This window comes from Chiloscyllium punctatum, chromosome 22 (genome assembly GCF_047496795.1).
Source record: "Chiloscyllium punctatum isolate Juve2018m chromosome 22, sChiPun1.3, whole genome shotgun sequence".
Classification (NCBI taxonomy): domain Eukaryota; kingdom Metazoa; phylum Chordata; class Chondrichthyes; order Orectolobiformes; family Hemiscylliidae; genus Chiloscyllium; species Chiloscyllium punctatum.
Genome location: NC_092760.1, coordinates 34,904,840 through 34,926,083, shown reverse-complemented (window position 1 = coordinate 34,926,083; position 21,244 = coordinate 34,904,840). Strand labels below are relative to the sequence as shown.

The window sequence follows — 21,244 nt, the reverse complement described above, 5'->3', positions numbered from 1 at the left end:
CTGAAACGGCGACCTCCAACTTTACAAGAATGCAGATCATAGCAGCTCACTGGATAAAGACATTTTCCTCCTCAACTACAACTCGCACGGTTAGTCGGGATTGTGTCCCATAAATAAATATCCTTACATTAGCAAAGCAGTTTAAATACTATTCAATGCAAATTTACAATGTAAATGACATGAGGGGGAAGTGGCGAGCCGAGGGGAGGGACATGCCTGTTAAGAATCGAGTTGTGGACCTTTAAAGGGGTTCAAGTGAAAGTATTCCAGTGTTTTTTTTTAAAACAAACACACACAACAAATGCTTTTCTTTAGTTACCAGGTTTGCACGGTCCATTTCCGGAAATTGGCAGCAATAACCTGTTTGGCAAATTGAGAGAGGCTCCAGTTTGTCAATGTAGTTTGGACTGGAAATATTAAACAAGTCTACACTGACTACTGACTCTAACCAGTAACAGGTAAGACTTCCCAGTGGGTAAAGTAAAGTCTCTCGGTTGTTACGTACCAGTTAGTCGGCTGTTAACCACCTCGCAATAACTAGCGTAACTGCTATTATCAGGCTGCATGTATCGGTGTTTGAGATCGCTGTTAACCTGTTCCCAACTGCTCCTCCTGGCTGGGCCAGTGAAAAAAGCAATTCTCCTTTCTGATAATCCTGTTTCTTTCAGCGTTTCTCTCCTTCGTTGATTATGACACTTGAAGTGTGGAGTTATTTCATTGAGTCACGGGACTGTCAGGTTACTTGCTGCTTAACGTCGAAAACTCAAGTTTCCAGGGAATCTCCCTTTGGAATGTGATCCTGGGTTGGAGGTAAATTAAAGTGTAAATGTTGATCTCTTAATCCCCCGCTTTTTATTAATTGTCTGCAACATAGTAAAAACTGATCAAAAAACGGTTTAGGTTTTGTCACCGTTTGCGATTTTTTTTTCTCTTTTTGCCAATTTTAAGTGTTTTTTTTTTGACTTGGAAGCGGACTGAGTAGGATCCCAATATCCCTGATAAAGTAAAGGTCGAAATTAATCCTGATTATGGAGTATGTTTTGCCACTTGTTGGTAACTGTTTGGGACATCATTAAGAAGGAGTAAAGATTCAACTCTAAAAGGTAATTGTATTTAAGTCGAAATCAAGTCTATACTTTTACATGAGACCTTTATTTCAGTTAGCCACACTTCATAAAATTCTTGACCCACTGATTACAAATCTCCATGTTTACGCAACCAATTCAGAACCAATGAACACTTTAATGAATATAGTCTTTCACCTATTCCCTCATGTGGCCTCTAGCATTCCTTTTGACCGTGTTAGATTACAGTAAAACCAATTAATTAATCTCCTTTTGATAAAGTGTCAGTTTGCTTGTGAGGGAGTGTTTAGAAAGTTATTTGGCTGTAAATTAAGCTTTGTTTTATTGATTTTATCCAGTCACTCTGTCCCCCTTCGTTGAACCACCCTTTTTTTATGGTCATTGTTTCTGTACACATAATTAACGATCCCTTTGGCCCATCAAGTCTGTTCCAGTTTATCTATTCTAACCCCCATTTTCCACCATTAAACCCATAGTCCTATATGCCTTAATGTAACCTCTGCACTTTTAAATATTTCTTAAATGATATGAGAGTTTCTGCCTGTACCACCCTTTTAATGGCAGTGAGATTCAGATTCCCATAACCCCGAATGAAAAACATTTTTCCCCACATCACCTCTAAACTTTCTGCCTCTTATCTTAAATCTATGTACTCTGATCATTCATTCATCCATCCACCACGAGGACAAATGTTTTCCTGGCTATCCTGTTTATCTATGACCTTCATGGTTTTATGCACCTTAATCGTGTCCCCACTCAGTCTCCTCTGTTGCAAAGAAAACAACTGTCCAACATCCTGGTAAATTCTCCTGCAGTGCAATCACATTCTTCCTGTAACATAGATTCCAGAACTGTGCAACATTATAATTAGTGTGGAATGTTGAATGGCTGTGACAGCTTGCATTTACGTAATGCTTTTAACATAGTAAAATGATCGTGTGCTCTGGAGGGAAATGTAAAGGGGGTGGGGAACTGCATAAAGCCAAAAATGCCCATAAGACATTGCAACAGAAGTAGGCCATTTGACCCATTGTGTCTGCTTTGTCATGCAATGAGATAATGGATAATCTGATAATCCTTTAACTCCATGTTTTTGCATTTTTACCCACAATCCTTGATTCCCTTACTGATTAACAATCTCTCAATTTCAGCTTTGAATATACTTAATGGCTTAATCCTACTGCCCAGTATGGTACAGATGTCTACAGATTGACTAACTACCTTCTGAGAGAAGAAGTTCCTCCTCCTAACTGGGGGATCCTTATTCTGAGATTTCAGTGCACAGGTCCTAGATGATCCTCCAAGGGGAAATACCTCTCTACTTTGGCCGTTTTAAGTCCTCACGAATCTTGTGTTTCAATAAGTTTGCCTCTCATTTGTTCTAAATTCCAATGGGTATATTACATCCACTGCTCCTGACGTAGTCTCCTCTACATCAGAGAGACCGAATGCAAACTTGGGGAGCGGTTCAGGGAACATCTATGAGCCGCACACTCCAATCAACCCCACCTTCCAGTTGTCAGCCATTTCAAACCCCCCCTCTCCAACATGTCCATCCTGGGCTTCCACTACTGTTAATATAATTCCCACTCCACCCTGGCCCCTTGACCTGACCTATCCATCATCCTGCCCCCCAACTGCTCCATTCTTCCCACTGACCAACCACAGCCACCTCCTACCTGCATTCACCTATTTGCTGCCCATTTCCCCCCCCCCCCATTTATTTTGAAACTCTCTTCCCCAGCCTAGATGAAAGATTCTGACCTGAAACATTGACTCTCCTGCTCCTTTGATGCTACTTGACTTGCTGTGCTTTTTACAGCTCCACACTTTCTTAACTCAGAGTATAAACCCAACCTACTTATTCTCTCCTTTATTTTAACAAAAAAAATCCTCCATACCCAGGATCAATCTAGTGAACCTACTCTGGACTGCCTCTGATGCCAATATGTCTTCCTTCAGTATGGGTATTAACACTTTGCAACATTCCAAGTGTGATCTAATTAGTACCTTGTATGGCTTTAGCAAGACTTCCTTTTTTATTTAAACTCCAGTTCCTTTGTACTAAGGCTAATAATTCCATTAACCTTCCCTATTATCTGTTGAACTCATTTGCCAGCCTTTTGTACCCAATTCCCTCAGTACTGCAGCGTTTTGTAGTTTCTCCATTTAAATAATATTCTGATCATTTATTCCTCCACCAAAGTACACTTTCCCACATGTTCCATCTGCCAACTTGCTTAGCCCTGTCCGTATCCCTCCTATTTTTGAGTCATCTGTAGACTTTGCTATAGTACATTCGCCTCCCTCATCCAAGACATTAGGATGTATGTTGCAAACAAATACAGCTCCAGCACTGATCCCATTGGCACTCCAGCAGTCACAGGTTGCCATCCTGACATTCCTTTCCCCCTCTTTTCCCCCCCCCGCCCCAATCTCAACTCTATCTTCTCTTAGGCAATCCTCTATCAGAGCTCATTACTCAACACTGAAGTGTTATCTTCATTTAAGTATTTTTGCAAACAACTTTTTGGAAATCCAAATATAATAAATCCACTGCTTCACCTTTATGTATCCTGTTACCTCCTTTATACAGTTCTGTATATAAAGCTGTGCTGACTCTCATTCATATTACAGTTGGAACTTTTAAATGCTCTGCTATTACATCATTTATAGTTGATATAAACTGGCCAATATTTTTTTTTTAAACCTCTCAGTACTTTTTTGAATCAAGGTATTTGTTACATTGGCAATCCTTTAGCATTTTTCTGGAATTTAAAGATTCTTGAAAATTTCTGCCAGGGCATTCATTACATCTCTGGCTACTTCTTTTTAATATCTTTAGTTCATCCCATTTGGTCCAATGGGCTTATCCGTATTTAGCTCCATTAGATGTCCTAGTACTTTCTTAATTTGTGATAGTTATTGTATCTCTATACTCTTCCCCTTTTTGTCCCTTGAATATTTAGTAACTTTGAGATGCTATTAGTGTCTTCTACTGTGAAGACTGATGCAAAGTATTTATTCAATTTCTCTGCCATTTCCTCGTTCCTCATTGTTACTTCTCCAGTCTGTTCACTTATAGTCACTTAGGGCGCTCATTTCCATTTTGTGTTCAAAGAATCTTTTGCTGTTCATGTTGATATTACTTGCAAATTTAGTCTCCATTTGTTTTTTTGGGTCATCCTTTGTTGGTTTTTATAAACTTTCCTATTCCACTGACTTACCATTAATCATTGTCACACTGTTTATTTTCTTTCAATTTGATGTTATCCTTAAGTTTCCTGGTTAATCATAGTTGGCTTATACCCTTCTGAATCATTTGTTCTCACTGGAGTTTATCATTATTATGAGTCATGAAGTATTTTCTTAAATGCCTGACATTGTTCCTTTGCAACATTTGTTGCTAAACTCCTTTGGTCCACTCCAACTAGCTCTTCCTTTGCAATTAGCCTTACTTTAAGTCTAGTACAATTGAAAGTAACCTGGGTTACGAACAAACTTGAGTCTAAATTCCATCATGTTACAGTCACTGTTTCTAAGAGGTTTTTTTTAAAAACTCTGACATAATATATTAAAACCGCCCTCATTGATCTGCAATGAGGCAGCTGTTCTGGTGCAGTGGTAATGTCCTTACCTCTGAGCTAAAGGTCCGTCTTTTTTTGTCCTACCTACCTACCTGCTCCAGAAGTAACTAATGATATATCTTAACAGTTTGATTTAGAAAATATCTACGCTATCACCAGATCCAAAACAGCTTGATCCCTGGCTGGATCCACAACATAGAATAATAGAAAAATGGAAGCAGGCCATTTGGTCCACTGAGTCCACACCGACCGCCACCCCACTGAAGAACGTCCCACACAGACCCACCCCTACCCTATCCCTGTAACTCTGCACTTCCACTGACTAATCCACTTATCCTACACATCCCTAGGCAACTTGGCATGGCCAATTAACCTAATTAGCACATCATTGGACTGTGGAAGGAAACCAGACCACCCAGAGGAACATCCCCACTGACGTAGGGAAAATGTGCAAGCTCCATCAAGACAGTCACCCAAGGTTCCCAGTGCTGTGAGGCAGCAGTGCTAACCACTGAGCCACCACATTGCCCAACAACACTGTTGTTATAAGAAACTGTCAGGAATACTCTAAATTATTTCTCAAGGGTACCTCTGCCAATTTAAATTTCCCAATTTACATGAAGTTTCATGACTAATATACTGCCATCATTATCTCCTGATTAATTCTCTGTCCTATCATAGAGCTACTGATAGGCCTATGGACTACATTTACCAGTCTCTTTTTTTTTTTAAAAAAAATATCCCTTGTTATATTATACTTCCGCTCCATTTTAATTGTATATCTTCCAGCACAAGATCATTTCTTGCTATCATACTTATTCCAAGCTGTACTTACAAAACTGTTTGGAGAAAGTGAGGTGTGCAGATGCTGGAGATCAGAGTAGAGTGTGTGTTGCTGGAAAAGCACAGCAGGTCAGGCAGCATCCGACGACCAGGAGAATCGATGTTTCGAACCAGAGCCCTTCATTAGGAATGAGGCTGGGAGCCTCGGGGTTAGAGAGACTAGCCTTCCTTTCCTGATGTCCTTTTTAAAAGTGACATACCATTGAATATTTTAGATTCTGTCTTTGATCTCTCTAATATCGATAAGATTAACCTTTATTTGTACTATTAATACATTTTTGTTCCAAATAGTACATACGTTCAATGGTGACCACAAAGCTCTTGTTAATTGTTGCAAAATGGAGTTTACTGATGTCATTTCTGGTAGGAAATCTGTTATCCTTGCCTGGTCTGATCAATGTGCAATTGAGACCCATAGCAATGTGATTACCCAATGGCTTCATAAGCCATTTTAGTCAGTGAGGGGTGAGCATCAAATACTGACCATGCCAGTGATGCACACATTCCATGAAAAAAATCAAGGATATTGTGAGATATTCCTCCAATTTACGGTTTGGTCCATTGTGGCAATGGAGGATGCCAAGGATGGTCATGTTGGAAAGAGAGTGCCTGTACAACCCCCCCCCCCCAACTTACCTCCATCCAAGGCTCTACATCCTTCCAGATGAGAGAGAGGTTCACCTGGCTCTTCTCCAACCAAGTTTACTGCATCAAGTGTTCCTGGTGTGGTCTTCTCTACATCGGGGAGACCGAATGTAAACTTAGGGAATGACTAACCGAGTATCTCAGATGGGTCCACAGGGACTGACCTGACCTCCCAGTCACCGCCCATTTCAATTCCCCTTACCAATCCCTTTTTTTCAAAAACAAAAGTGCAGTAAGTAGGAATGTATCTCCGAATGCTGTAGTGATGGTTCACATTTGGAGCAGAAACAGCTGATAATATTTAGTATCTCCATTTCTACATTTTTGGGGGTGGGGTGAGGGGCAGAGGCAATATGAATGGGTTCTAGCTATGATATCGAATGCACTTTAGATCAGCTAATGTCTTTGTAATTCCTGTTTGAAAGCCTGCCCAATGAACTCCCCAAAAGCTCAGTGTGTCATCTGCATTTTGAATTATGATGCTGTGTGATCAGCCAGAAATGTCCCAGATTTATTGGCCAATTCCAAATATATGCTGGGGGTTCAAGATGACTCTGCAATAGAGTGAGAGTGCAATGCTACAACCTCTGATTTCATTTTTTCCTATGAACGTAGGCTGCAGATTCTTATAAACCTGTTTTACAATATTGCTTGTATTCAAATTCTACTGTAACAACTTGTATTTACCTAGAGGCACTTTAATTCATAAAATTTCCCAAGCTGATTTGTAGGGGCACATTAAAATCAAATATCACACCAAACCACATAAATTATTGGAGTAAATGACAAAGAACTGGTTGATAGTTTTAGGAAATGTTTTTCAAAATTAGGAAATGAAGGAAGAGAAGCAAATGTATTTGAGGTCCCATAGTTTTTAATTCACTAAAACTCTCTATTTAGAGAGGGTCCCACCACAGAGCGGCACAGTGGTTAGCACTGCTGCCTTACAGTAACAGGGACCCAGGTTTGACTCCAGCCTTGGGCGACTATCAGTGTGGAGTTTGCACATTCTCCCCGTGTCTGCATGGGTTTCCTCCGGGTGCTTCGGTTTCCTCCCACAATCTAAAGATGTGCAGGTTAGTTGAATTGGCCATGCTAAATTACCCATAGCATTAGGTGCATTAGTCGGAGGTAAAGTCGGTCTGGGTGAGTTACTCTTTGGAGGGTTGGTGTGGACTTGTTGGGCCGAAGTGCCTGTTTCCACACTGTAGGGAATCTTTTTCTAAAAAAAAGGAAGATTAGCAATGTAATGCCTTTGTTCAAGTAAGTATTATTGTGGGATAATGTGACAATGTCCATTTTGGCATGAAGAATTTTAAAAACAAAAAATGTATTTGGAATAAATAGTGATAGATTGCTGAACTCTGACATGTAGGAGGATATGGGTATGCGAGTACTTTTTATCAAAAGTTCTGAAGTCCGAAATTCTTTTTTTTTGTGTGGGGAGTCATTTTGGCATGCAGACAGGTGACCCAACTCCCACATGGCGTGGCCCAGCACTGGCAGGTGTCTCGGCGCTTGTACTATTCACACGTGCATCTGCTATTGGGTAATGTTTAAAAATTTCACTGTGAAAATGTTTATTTCGAATTCCAAAAAACAGCTAGCCTCAAGGATTTCGGATGAAGAATTGTATATGAATTGCACAAGTTGTATTTAAGGGTACAGCAAATATTCAATCAAAGGTTATAAAATGTTTTTATTCATTTGAATAAAAGACTATGAAGGCTATGCTTCAGTTACAGAAGATAAGAAGACCACATCTAGATTAGTGAGTACAATATTGGTCAACATTTTGAGGAAGAATGTAAATGTGCTGGAATCAACTTGAAGAGTGTTTGTTAAACTTACTGCTGAAATGGCCAAGTTGACTTAGAAGGAATGGTTGACCAGGCTAGCCTTTTACTGCTGGAGCTTAGAGTAAGAGCTGACTTAATTTGAAAGATCCTGAAGGGTCTTGACAGGATAGATGTGGAAAAGATATTTTCCCCCAGTGGAATTCTAGAACAAGGTGTTTCTGTTCTAAAAACCAGGGCATGCCCATCTAAGACAGAGGACTTTTTTTCCCCTTAAATCATGAGTCTCTTCATTGAAAAGGTTGTAGAAGGCAAGCCTTTGAATATTTCTGTGGCTGAGGTGAATAGATTCTTGATTTAACAAGGGGGTGAAAAGTAATCTTGGGTAAGCGGGAATGCGGAGCAATTAGATCAGCCATCTTTTTCTTTGAAAGGCAGAGCAGACTCAATGGGGCAAATATCCTACTGCTCCTGATTTATCTGTTTGCGTGGACTCTGTCAGTAAGGGGGTTTAGTTTTGTTCAGTTGGCATGGCTGACCAATGTGCATCAGATTAGTACCACAGCAGAAGATTTGATTCCTGTTTCAGATGGGTCGGCACCTTGCGGTCCCCATTTAGGCATTGCCAGTCTGAGTCAGTCCTGTCTTTGGGCAGAGAACTGTAGAAGATAATGACCTTCAGGTACTGCTGAGATAGTTGGCACAATAGTTTGTACTGTCTTTTCTGGTAGCTTATTAAGGAATGACTTTCATTGAAACCAAGCAGATTGTCTTTTACAAATCTATTCGAGGTAAATTGGTGTTGCATTTACACACAACAGGTGCAGCAGAGGAATGTGGTCACCTGATCTTCACCAGTCTGTTGTAAAAGGCCACAATTGGCATTTCCTGCTTGTTACTACACTGATGTCAAAGCAAACAGATTTCCTTAAGCTGGAAAGGAATCACAAGGGGAGTGATTGTCTTGTTGCTAGGTAGCAAAGACTGATTGGAGCATAAAAGAATCATGAGTAAATGTTGGGTATGATAGACTTGACCTTTTTTATAAAATACTGCTTGAGGCACGTTCCATTTTCTGTCTCTATCTTTTTCTGTGCTTTTAAAGTGCTTTAAACTTGGTTCCCCTTTTTTAAAAACAGCAACTTTTATAAACTCCATTGTCTTAAAGGTTCTTGAAATGCAATGTTCACATCTATCCAAAGATCTTTGGCCATGCATATAGTGAGGGTCAAGAGTGGTAGGGATGGGAGCTGGGGGGGGATGTTGGGTGAGGTGCAGAGAGAGTGGTTAAACTAAGGAGCCTCCTGTGCCAGTCTTAGACAGGTTCACGAGATGGTCCTCTGACTTGGCAAGAGTCCTGTTCAACCCTGGCCCTGACACCATTCCCTGACTACTTCAATATTAATTTGTAGTTTTGTATCTGTACTGCAGACCATCATTTTAAATCTATCAAACTGCAATTATACAATCTCCTCCTTGGTGAAAGTGAGGACTGCAGATGCTGGAGATGGGAGTAGAGTGTGTGGTGCTGGAAAAACACAGGTCAGGCAGCATCCAAGGAGCAGGAGAATTGATGTTTTTGGCATTCCTGATGAAGGGCTTATGCCCGAAATGTCAATTCTCCTGCTCCACAGATGCTGCCTGGCCTGCTGTGCTTTTCTAGCACCACACTCTCAACTATAATCTCCTTGGTGCCTTAATATTGCGACCCTGCCCACCACCCACCCATCATGCAGAAATGTCTATTTTGCAACCAACTCCAGTTGGTTAAATCATCCTCTCCATCATCATCAGATTATTGTTGGTCATCACTCCATATGTGTAGTGCCAAGAGACATTGACTGGTTGAAGACTAAACTTGTCATGCAGAAAGAAACACCATTCCTGGTAGTGGGAAGTAGCCTCATTTAAAAATTGTAAGACTAAGTTTCAAGCCCCTGGAATACTGTCAGTGGCTTTGCATGAGCAGTACGATTGATTGGCTAATAATTCTTAAATGACTACAGAGTTGGCTCATTCATGAAAGTTGTTATTTTCCATTGCATTAGATTCTCATGCAGCGAGCTATATAAATTGCATTAATGGAGTTCCTACTGGGGGGGGAAAAAAGTAATAAACATCACCACGGTAAATGTAAATTAGCTTTAACAATTCATCATGCCGTTGAAATTAATTTGGACATTTATTTGGGCTAATACAAATTTTGAAGTGTTTGGTGAATGTACTCCTTTTACAAGAAAATCAGTTAACAATGTGGTCTTGTTTTGGATCTATTCCATACTGCCATGAATTGTACTTTGAGAGTACACTTTTTTTATAATGGTGCTCCTTGCTTGTCCACAGTGCAATCCTGATAAAAGAGGATTTTCCTAATTTCCTCACTATTGGGTAAAATAGGGCCTTCTATCTGGCTTGGAGGGATATTCCTGGTAATTTCATTTTGTCATCTCCCACCTTCATTGGGTCCACTGAACAGTTTTAGTTTTACCCTTTTATGTTACTTTTATAATCAAGAAACAAGTGAGGGTCAATGAAAATAACAGGGTTAAAAACAGCCCCTCTGGAATTGTCTTAATTTCTATAGACTCCTAATGACCCTGGATCACTTAATACATGCAATGCTCTGCTTTTGTCCCTGCATGGACTAGTCACTTGTAGACATGTTAGTTCAAAGGAGAGAACAGCACAATCCTTGAGGATTAGTCTCTTTTTTTTGTATCTCCATAGAACTAGGGGCATAGCCTCAAAATAAGGAGAAGCAGTTTTAGGATTGAGTTGAGGAGGAAGCTATTCACCCAAAGAGTTGTGTATCTGTAGAACTCATGCCCAGTGAAGCAGTGAGGCTACCTCGTTGAATGTTTTTAAGACAAAGACAATTTTTTTGCACAGTAAAAGAATGAAAGGTTATAGTGAGTGAGTGAGTGGGTAAGTGGAGCTGAGTCCACAAAAAAGATCAGCCATGATCTTATTGAATGGTGGAGCAAGCTTGAGGAGCCAAATGGCCTACTCCTGCTCTTATTTCTTATTCTGGATCTATTAAAGTGATCACATTCTGTCTAACTCTTCACCGGCTCTCTTTCACCTTTACTGTTTTATTTCATCAGCGTTGTTGTCTAGATCCAGGGAACTGTAACGTCCTGCTCTCCCACCATCATCTTTATGCATGAGAAGACAAATCATCTGTCAAGGGGGAATCCATTGTATGCACATCCAGTTTTATTCTGGTTTAGAGATCAAAGCCATAATATTGTGACAACGCCACTTTTTATGTTTTAAATTTTTAATGACTGGCTAGCTAATTGTTTTCTGAATTGGATTTTAGCCTACAGTTATTTTTAGGGTTATTAACTCTTGCATGAGAAGGAATGACTCATGAGAAATGCAGTTCTACCAGAGTTCGGTCTATTGACTGTTCGGGAGGTGCCTGTGTTTATTGTTCATTTTATAGTTCTTCCCCAAAGCAAAATATTTGTCTGTGACATCTGGCCCTCAGCTTCGTCAGTACTCCTCAATCTGAAGACTTGCTAAACGAGATATATAATCCTTCCTGAAATTACTTATCTTTTGAGCTGAAGATACCCAAATCAAAGGTTCAAACATATAAAATTGCCAAAATGCCCCAAGCAGTGCTGGAATCATGCTGGATGTTAGAATGATGTTGTCCTTTTGTGTTCTTAAAAATAGTTGGAGTGGAATCAGTTTGTTTTTCTTTTCATAGCATCCTCTGTAAAATGTGGAAACATGTGATACGAAGTAGAACGCTGTCAGGGCAGCAAAACAAATGATGGCTATCAGAATTCACCCTCCTAAATAGGCTACTAAGCTGCTTTTTAACCATGAGTTGTGGTTAGCACAACAGTCATGGGATGGTATTGAGAGGATGGAAGCAAAAGGACTTTTCTTTGTTTTAAAAAAAACTCTTTTGATCCTAAACTGAGAATATTAGGATCACCATTCCTTTTAGCATGGCATTACTTGAAATCTAGCAGGCAATCTCCTCCTTTCTCTCTTGCTTTTTTTTTCCCTCAATAAAACTAGAATGTCCCAGTTATTAGTTACTGCTGCCACTATAAGGTCGAATTTGAACCTTTTTCTCCCCTAAGTCTCGCTAAAGTGGAAGGAAGAAATCGGGAGAGTAGGGTTGGTTCTTGGTACTGGAAGGTAATGTACGTTGCAGTTTCACTGCTTTCCAATAAGAGATTTGCAATCTCCCGTGTGTGTGTGTATACCTTGATTAAGAAGGTATTTGCTGTTCAAATTTCTATAGCTGCTGTTACTAATTAAAAGAGATCTCTGCATTGGTGCCAGCATTGACTCATGCAGTTACAAAGTCGATGGTCATTCTGTCACGTGGTCAACTGTGGGTTTTTCCATACTGCCAACACTGCTGTGGATTGCGGGATAATGTGCGTGCTGCCTGTGGGGAAGCTCACTGCTCTAATTGTTTCAATGTGGGTGAAGGCATTCTGCTGGCTGTCTTTGACCATTGCTCCTATCTGGGTATTGCCGCATCCCATGCCAGTGTCCCGGTGGTTTAGAATTAACTCCCAAGCTTGCCAGGTGGTACAAAACTCTCATTGAAATGAAAGGGGATGCAGGTGACTCTACTACCTAGTGGTGTCATCCCAAAAAGCTGTTCCCGCTACAGCTTTATACTTGTATAGCACCCTTGTTTTTAAAATAGCCAGACATTCCAAGGCATTTTACATTGGTTATAGTATGAGCCTGAGAAGAAAGTTGGACAGGTGTTCAAAAGTTTGGTTGAATCCGATTTTAAGGGGTGTAGGAAATGCCAGAGTTTCTAGTCCAAACATTTGAAGGTGTCCCATCCTGTGATGGAACAAATGGAAACAAAAGCTGCACTGGGGGCCAGAATTGGAGAATGCATCACTTAGATGGTTGTAATTCTGGAGGGGATTACAAAGATTGGGTTGGCCAATGAGGAATTTTAAAAATGAGGATGGGCAGGTCAAAATGAGGCATTTGGGTAGCAGCAGTCAATGAAAGTCAGCAGGTATGAAATTGATGGGTGAATGAATACTTTGTTCAACCATGGAGGAGGGTGGTGTGGTTAATCATGTTAAAGGTTGTAGGAAGATCAAGAAGAATGAGGATGGATGGTTCACTCTGATCTCAGCCATACTCAATAGACAGAAATCTGATTGGACCGGTTCAAAAACATGGGAAAGTTATGCAAAGCAGTGGGATATGTTAGCATATTTCTTTCGAGAGGCCATCAAATAGGTGGTAGGTAAGAGGAGGATCAATGATGTGTTTTTGGGGAGCAGACATTGATGGCAAATTTGAAAGAGCAATTTTGTAGGGCTTGATCAGTTCTGTATTATCACCAGTATGAAATCTTCTCATTTGGAGCCACAAGGGGCTGGGAAATCCACAGCTGATGAATGACCATGACATCTAGTCCGTCAGCTGTCTGGCTTCAGAACAAATTAATTGAAACCTGGAAGGTTTCCAATGAACTGTGAGTCATTAGATGTCTCAAAGCAGATTGGCTCCGACTCTGTATTATGAGGCTGACCATAGCTCATATAGGATTTTATCAATTTGGCTTTGATCAGAGAGACGTTGTGTATACGTGTTACCTTGCAAGGTTGAATGGATGTCAGTCCTGGAGAATGGAGTATTTGTGCACATAGGCAGCTGGTTGTAACATTGTTTCCCTGGGGAGAGGTGTGGCACTCTCAAATGTTGTGTACAGTTCCACTGTTTCAACAGCAACTCTACTTAAACAAAGTCTTTGAGTGCAATTTTACCTCCTTTGCCTGTCATGCAATTGGGATCCGGTGCAATGAATGCATTATATTCCACCTCGTCTTTGGTATAAAATTGGGTAAAAGGGCTTTTACTAAATATTTTATTGCACTTCAGCCCCCTACACTGGGCCCCATGGTACTCAAAAGGGCAGACAGATTGGCCAACTTCCTTGTGATTACACCTCACTGGTGTAGCCTGCTGGAAATCAGTCCCCTAGGTTCCGAGAGTTGTGACAAGTTTTAAATATTTAAAACCATGCAGAATTGCACAGCTCACCTGACTTTTAGACCCAGGTCAACAATGTACAGACCAGGTTACTGTGATTAATTAAATTTGCGTTATTACATAGATTTTTCGATAGATAAACTATTGTGAACCATTGTATTACAACTCAACTTGTTAATATTCACATACACCCACAAAGCAAAATGCATGTTATGGGCAGAGGGAAGGTCTAGAAAGGTAGTTCAGTGATCCCTGTTCACAGGGTACACTAGGATGGCCTTTCTGGCATGTCACTTGCTCAGTGATTATTTTCCTCCAGCTGTTTTTACTTGCCAGAGGTACAAGTGCCTGGGTTACACATGTAACCTCTCTGGCTTGCCAGTTAAAAGCCAAAGCTTACATTTAACCGCTGCTGGAAAAATAAGCTGGTTTACTTCAGCCTTAAGTTGATATCTACTTCTGAGAGAAGGGACAACTCCTGACCTTGCACCCATGCCCGAATACCCTTGGAAAACTTGCTCGTGTTGTCTGCGGGTACCCTTCAAATCTGTCCCCACTTTATAAAATTACACTTTTAATTTGTATGTTTCCTTTTGGAATTTTGTTGTAGTACCCCTAAAGGGGTTGTCTTCCCTAATTTTTAAAATCGCACAACACCAGGTTATATTCCAACAGGTTTACTTGGAAGCATTGGCTTTTGGAGCACTGCTCCTTCATGTGAAGCTATAAATTGTTTGCTCCAAGTTCTGTGTCTTATAATCCTGTTTCACAGCTTCACACTGGCATCTTCACATCATGCCCTAAATTTTGATGGAATGTTGTTTATTTAAAGTAGTAGAATAAAATTGGATGAGTGTTCTTTTAAATAGACATTCTGCCAAGTTCACCTTTGCTGAGAGGTTGTCACTTTTTTTTATTGGTTTGTGCCGATTTAAGAGTAACTTTGTCCTGTGGATTTGTTTCTGCTAGGAACTGAGCTAGCATTGCTCAAATGTGGTGGACCTGATCTATATGGACTTCAGTAAGACATTCAGCAACATTCCCAAAGGAAGATTGGTTAGCAAAGTTAGATCTCATGGAATACAGGGAGAACTAGCCATTTGGATACTGAACTGGCTCAGCTAGCCACAAGGATTGGTGCTGGGTCCACTACTTTTTGCCATTCATACAAATGATTTGGATGTGAACCTAGGAAGTATAGTTACTAAGATTGGAGGTGTAGTGGACAGCGAAGAAAGTTACCTCAGAGTACAATGGGGTCTTGATCAGGTGGGCCTAATTCTAGGGAATTGTGAAAATCTAAGTGATTGCATCCATGATCTCAATAAAGATAGCTATAAAAGTGCTACACTATAAACTATCTGATCTGAGATTTACGTATCTTAGTCCCATTCATTTCCCCAGAATTCTATTTCTAACATTGTTTCCTTGAAGGTTCTTATCCTCACTAGATTCTTGATTCTTCATTATTTCTGGTATTTTCTAGCATCCTAAATATGCGCCTGTCAGAATTATAACAAGAATTGCATCAACTGCTGGTGTCACCTTGGTTGAAGTGCATCCCAGCATTTCACTTCATGAACTACTGCAGTTTCTTATCTTTCGAAGGTTGCTTTAAATTGTTTAGGGGGGAAAAAAAAACCTGACGATGACTAGTCCTGTATGCAGATGACTTGGAGGTCATTTGGCATGTTGTGGCTGTATTGGTGAGGCCACTTTTGGAATATGGCGTGCAATCCTGGTCTCCTTCCTATAGGAAGGATGTTGTGGAAAAACAGAAAAGATTCACAAGGATTTTGGCAGGGTTGGAGGATTTGAGCTAATTGGGAGAGGCTGAATAGGTTGGGACTGTTTCCTGTGGAGCATCGGAGGCTGAGGTTTGTAAAATCATGAGGGGCATGAATAGGATAAATAGTCTTTTCCCTGGGGTGGGGGAGTCCAGAACTAGAGGGAATAGGTTTAGGATGAGGGGAAAGATGTAAAAGGGACCTAAAGGGCCACTTTTTCTTGCAGAGTGTGGTGCATATATGGAATGAGCTGTCAGAGGAAGTGGAGGAGGCTGATACAATTACAACATTTATAAGGCATCCCGGATGGGTTTATGAATGTCGAGGGATATGGGCCAAGTGCTGGCAAATGGGACTAAATTAGGTGAGGATATCTGGTCAGCATGGACGAATTGGACCAAAGGGTCTGTTTCCATGCTGTACATCTGACTCTATTTGTCAAATACACTCTATACCATGAAGACAGATACAAGATATTTGTATAATATCTTTGCCGTTTCCTTTATTCTCTGGTCTGTAAAGAGCCCCTGGTTCCTTTCATTGGTTTTGCCTTAATCAATAACTGAAGTATATTGTAGCAACCATGTTTCACTTACCTGCTCAACAAATCAGATTAACCATCACAAATTCTGGGAAATGTATGAAGATGTTATTGAGCAATAGGACTTGATACTCTACTCCACTTGCAGGGACGTGTCATGGATTCTCTATTTAACATCAGAGTCTCATTTGTATTTACCATGGTACAGGACAGATAGGTACCACTCTGAGTGACACAACACATCAAGGTGGCTTGTAAGTTTACCTTTTGCCTTCTCGTAAAGTTTTCTGGAGACGTTTTTGGTAGCCTTGGAGAAGTGATAGTGAACTGGTCAGCAGATGCTTCAGATAACAGTCGTTTGTGTTGTTTCCACTTGAACGGGTCAAAAGGATTTCCTCGGTTAATTGTTAAAATTGAAAATGTTCAAACTTGGCACAGAAGCAATAACCAACAGAACCTGCTTAACAGGAGCAGTAGCAAACAGAATTTGATACCCTAGCCAGCTGTGATATTGGGCAAGGTGATGAAAAGCACTGTAAAAAGGCGGTCTTAAGGAATATCTTGATGGCAATTAGGGAGGGAATTCCAAAATGAAGGCCTTGGTAGCTGAAAACATGGCCACTGATGGTCAAGTTAGGTACTCCAAAAATAGACAATTATGGAGAACTTGAGTAGCACGGTTAGAGGAGATTATTGCAGGGGTGAGGCCATATAAAGTGGATATGAATGTAAGAATGAGAATAAATGTGTCGGCAGGGGTGGCTTATGAATAGGATTTGGTGCACGTTGGAATATAGTTAATAGAATTTTTGGATCGACACAATATAGGGGGTTGTCCAGGAGTACGTGGAATAGTCTATTCTCGAGCACTCTAGGGTTGGGTGTGGGCTGCAGCTGGAGATGAGTGAAGGCAAGGAATTCAGCAAGATGAAGGAGGGGGGTGTAGGCAGAGTTAGAATTGTCAGTTGTGGAAACTGATTGAGAATTCATATTTTGACTCAGATGATCTTAGAGTGAATGACTTCCTTTCTTTTGGGACTTGTGGGTGACTGAAGAGTCTAATTAGGTCTGCGCACCTTGCCACAAATGTTTGATGCACTCAGTGGGTGGGTTTTCACATGCTTTTTCCACAGTTTGCATATGGTCGCCACTTGCCCCTACTGGATGTTCTCTGGCTGGCAGCTTTTTTTTCTTTTTCCAGTTTGTCTGATTGAAAATGAGACCAAGTTTGCAAACAGTCAAATTCCATCTCACCATGCCAAGTAGAGAGATGAAGTTGGTGGCTCAGAAACAGATTGGGAACTGAAGACCAAGGCTTTGGTTGTTTTAAAATATATCGAAAATTTCTGCTTGAGGGCTGGAAATTTGACAAGTAGTCTGACAATAGAAGAGTTGAAAACGGTACTATCAAAGGAGAGTCGAAGGTGTGTAGCTGGAAAAGCACAATAGGTCAGGCTTTTGCCCGAAATGTTGATTCTCCTGCTCTTCCGATGCTGTCTGACCTGTGTTTTTGCAGCACCACGCTCTCAATTCTGATCTCCAGCATCTGCGGTTCTCACTTTTGCAGCTATCAAAAGAGAGCTGTCTCTTGTCACCATACAGATAGGAACTGTTGTAAGGTGAAGTAAATGAGGAGCAGTTTGTAGATAACACCAAAGATTAGATCCTTGAGGTATGGAGGTAATGCTGAGTGAGGCGTAAGAGAAGCCATTGCACTGATACTGGGTAGTTATGAATGGAACCAGATTTATGACGGCCTATCAGCTGGATGACCGTGAAGAAATGACACTGGCGAATGGTGTGGCTCAAACTTGCCAAACATTACAGATAAGGTTGGATTGCTTACTTTTAATCACAGTCTTACCAGCATATAAATTGTGCCTGGGAGAGCTGGATCAGTACTGTCAAAGATATTTGATTTGAGGAATGCAAATGTGGAGTTCTAACAAAAATGGGCACTGAATTGGGAGGCACTAGCATGCGTTCAGGAAACTGAGTGTTCCCCAGATGGATGTAATGATCTGGAGAGATTGTGGGGCCATGATTTGGGTGATTGTGAGAGGCGAAAGGGTAGGATGACAGTTGTTGCAACCTGATCCTGTCCACTTCTGTTTCATGCACACACATCCTTACCGCAGCAAAAACATTAGTTGAGTATCTTTTGAATCTTTATCATTACACTGCCCAATATGGTAAATATCTTGTTATAAGTGGTTATTGCACCATGTTGTTGTCAGAATTGCTTTGCTAAGCTATCCAAGGTTACTAGCAAGGTTAAGGCAATCAGAACAGGACTGCTTATAATGCTGTTTACTCCATAGTCATTTCAAAATCAGTCCAACTTCTTCAGTCATATAATATTTACACTCAGTTTGCCTGTGCTGCTAATTGCCAATCGGATCTCAAAGTGACAAGGTAATGGTTACTTGGATATTTATGTACATTTTGTTTCTGTTTCTCCAGTCTTTGACTACAGCATCAAACTTGCAGTTCATGTCAAGAGCTCAAATTTTATTCCTGTGCTGCATTCTTGTAATGAATCAGATTTTAAGCAATTTTATTGGGATAAAGTGTAAATCTCTTGATGTCGTCAGACACACCATTAACATTTGAAGTTATTGACTGCTGATTTGGAGGCTATCAAGGAGGGGAGATTTTATGTGGGGTTTTCTTTTGACATACCATTCAGAATGGAGAATATCTGTTTATGCCTGTTTATAATGTTGCATTGTCGGAAATTCTGCAGAAACCCTCCTCTTTCCAAGCTGCTTTAGGTCAGCAGTTTTTCAAGCACCAAATCCAATAACACAGGTATTTTGGATACGATAAAATGCATAAGACTTAGTCATAGAACTGTACAGCATGGAAACTGAACTTTCAGTCCAATTTGTCCATGCCGATCAGATATTCAAAATAAATCTAGTCCCATTGCCAACATCTGGCCCATGTACTTCTAAACCCTTCCTATTCATATACTCATCCAGATGCTTTTTAAATGTTGTAATTGTACCAGCCTGCACCACTTCATCTGGCATTTCATTCCACACACGTACCACCCTCTACATGAAAATGTTGTCTCTTGGGTCTCTTCTATATTTTTCCCCTCTCACCTTAAACATATGCCATTTAGTTATGGATTCTTCTACCCTTGTCTAGGCACACTATCCATGCCCTTCATGATTCTATAAATCTCTACTGGGTCACCCCTCAGCCTCTAACGCCCTCAGGAAAACAGCCCCAGCCTACTCAGCCTCTCCCTGTAACTCAAACCCTCCAATCCTGGCAACATCCTTGTAAATCTTTTCTGAACCCTTTCACATTTCATAACACCCTCCTTTTAGGAGGGAGACCAGAATTGAATACAGTATTCCAAAAGTGGCCGTACCAATGTCGTGTACAGCTGCAACATGACCTCCCAACTCTGCTCAGTGCTCTGACCAATAAAGGAAAGCATACGAAACACACTCTTCACTATCCTATATACCTGTGACTCCAATTTCAAGGAATCGTGAACCTGCACTCCAATGTCTTTGTTCAGCAATACTCCCCAAGACATTGCCATGAAGTGTAGAAGTCCTGCCCTGATTTTCTTTCCAAAATATAGCACCTCGCATTTATCTAAATTAAACTCTATACCTGCCACTCATTGGCCCATCTGATCAAGATCTTGTTATACTCTGAGGTAATCTTCTTGGCTGTCCAATCCACGTCCAATTTTGGTGTCATCTGCAAACCTAACTATACTTTCTATGTTCACACCCCATACCATTTATATAAATGACTAGCAGTGGACCCAGCACTCATCCTTGTGACGCACCACTGATCACAGGCCTCTTGTCTGAAAAGCAACCCTCCACCACTACCCTCTGTCTTCTACCTTTGAGCCAGTTCTGTATCCAAATGGCAAGTTCTCCCTATATTTCATGTGATCAAACCTTGCTCACCAGTCTCCCATGAGGAACTTTGTTGAACATCTTACTGAAGTCCATATAGATCATACCCACCACTCTGCCCTCATCAATCCTGTTTGTTACTTCTTAAGAAAAACTCCATTAAGTTAGCTTTGCACTCCATCTTCGACATCATGAGACTGTTGAATGGAATTTTCTTTTGAAGTCTTAGAACAGCATTGCAGAGAAATTTCTTCTCCAATGTTCCCAGCAGAATAATTGTAACAGAAATCTAATTGTCGTTAATAATATAAATTGTCTCAAAATGAATGCTGTCTTTCTTTGCTCTGTTTCTTTTTAGATAAATTATATGTACAAATATCAATACATTTTAAACTGCACAGGTAACCAGATATATCAAAATATTGCATATTTCTGAGTAATGCATAGGAAGACTTGTTAGCTGAAGTAACCACGTATCCTACCAAACCCCTTTTCAGTGCCTGGCTTATTGATTCTATTATAAAGCCTGGTATTGATGTAATTTACAATCATACACAAATGAGCAATATAATCAGAGTCTCCAGAATATAGTTGAAAGCCAGTAGAATGTATTCCGGAATCGCAGAGAGCTTGTTTTTTTAACAGAGAAATGTAACAAAGGGACCTGTAAGCACCAAGAGAAGCACTTCTGCTATTGTGTTGGAGCTGCCAATTCATTTTGTTTTTCTCCTTCATCAGTTTAGTGCAAATTAGCTCTTACTCATTTTTTGGGATGTGGATTTTTTTAAATGATGGGTAAGGAGCCTGACAGCATTTTGCATTCTTCTGGGTTTCAACCTGACTGATTTGAAAGTGAGCCAGCAACCTTTTTATTTTTTGCAGAAGTCAGGTTAGTAAAATATTCCAAGAGCTTATTACGCTTTTTTTTAAAACCAGGAGTGTTGACTTTAACAGTTCATGGACCTATATCCTAATGTGAGTTGAATCTGTCAGTGTTGTAGAGCTGAATGCACAGGAGCAGCTATGTGCTATTTGAAGCATCTTGCTTCCATCCTCGACAGTAGATG

The 21,244-nt window shown here is 40.5% G+C and overlaps 1 protein-coding gene across 2 annotated transcripts in view; it reads left to right on the top strand.

Annotated features, from left to right (window-relative positions):
* The first annotated feature begins 266 nt into the window (after positions 1-266).
* Positions 267-21,244, top strand: part of LOC140493499 (EF-hand calcium-binding domain-containing protein 4B-like) — a 144,601-nt gene continuing 123,623 nt past the window's right edge. Inside the window, exons 1-2 of one of the 2 annotated variants that reach the window (XM_072591993.1) lie at positions 267-458; positions 669-810. The gene's annotated coding sequence lies outside the window, so the exon portion shown is untranslated. The remainder of the gene's footprint in view (positions 459-668; positions 811-21,244) is intronic. The other variant, XM_072591992.1, reaches the window with a different exon arrangement.